Source organism: Diceros bicornis, chromosome 1, assembly GCF_020826845.1.
Source record: "Diceros bicornis minor isolate mBicDic1 chromosome 1, mDicBic1.mat.cur, whole genome shotgun sequence".
NCBI classification, from domain to species: Eukaryota; Metazoa; Chordata; class Mammalia; order Perissodactyla; family Rhinocerotidae; genus Diceros; species Diceros bicornis.
Window position 1 is genome coordinate 7,370,022 of NC_080740.1, and position 1,518 is coordinate 7,371,539.

Below are 1,518 nucleotides of genomic sequence, written 5' to 3' on the forward strand. Positions count from 1 at the left end.
GGTGTGTCGTTGACTGAAACGTCATGTGGCGCATGGCTGTATGCAAATTTTCTAAGCCAGGCGTTGCCACTAGTCTATCCTAGATAAAGAGATATCTTTAAAGATTCTAGGAAAATATGGAAAGACTCTTCTCTAGTGGTCTTAACTCTTCCTGTGGGTTTCATATTTACAATTTAACTTGTGATTTTGGTAAGACAAAGCCTTCAACCTGTAGAGTTTTCATTAGCACTGTTCATGTTTTCAAACGGAAAAGGATGGGAGCCACCATGTAGCAATGCAGTGAGTGTTAAATTTTATGTTTCTTCAAATCTTGATTAATTTTTTAGCTCATATCTTGCTGGTCTTGGCATGGCTATTGGTGTAGCTAAAACCCTCTGGCCACAAAAACCCATTTTACCCTCTCTCCAATAGGGACAGAAAATAGTTAATCCTCTTCTACCTAGTAATGTTTCATAGACTTATATAAGATTACTCTGAATATCATCTTCTCTACATTTAAAGAGTTCTAATTTGTAGACTCAGAGCATGCAAACTTTATTTTTTAACTCTTTAGTTGTTTTCAGCACTTAGGTGTAATCCTATATTCCTCCAGAACTCTTAATATTTTGTGGACCAGTGAGTCTCAAGATAAATCATGGTTGTGAGTAGTTGTTACCACTGGCAATTTGTACTATTCTTCAGGTGTTTGGGGACTAGGAAAAAAAATGCCAAAAATCACTGTCTTTTATCTGGTGATCACAGTGGTTCCTACAATGTATAGTCTCATCCACAAAAACTGAGCCCACTGGGCATACACATCCCTCAAACTAATTTATTTTCTAGTACAAAAATAAGATATGCCTGTTGTAGAACAATTGAAAAATATGGAAAACGATAAATGAGAAAATAAAAATAATTCATAAGTCTATCATCTAGGGATACCACTGCTAATGTTTTATTGTATTTTTTCCATTCTTTTTCTATGCATACATATAAGGGATATAAACAATGTGGATTTTTTTATCCTATTTTTCCCTGACTTAGCATTGTATCATAATGGCCTGATAGTTTAGCTTTAAAATTAATTTTTTTAATTTATAAAATTAATACACATTTGAGTATAAATTATAGAACATATAACCAAAAGAAGATAAAGTTGCTCATAATTTTACACCTATAAATAACCACTATTAAAATTTTATTTATATCTTTCTATTAACTTTCTAGAAAGACAACTTTTTTCCTAAAATTAAAAAATAAGATTTCCCTTTACATCCTTGTAATAGATCCTTTAGGGACGTTTATCTGGCTCCCATAATTCCCATTTCTTTGGGTCCCTGAAGACCACATTGGCACTGGATGTCATCTAGCTACAGTGGATTCATGCTTGGCTCGTTCAATTTTCACTCTGTACGTAGACTTGTCCGGAACTATACTGTTCCAGAATTGGAACATGTGGGTAGCCATATTCTGCCATGAGGAAGGAGTCGCCGAGAAAGCTGATCTGCAATGAGAGTGAAGAATGAAGCAGACATGCAA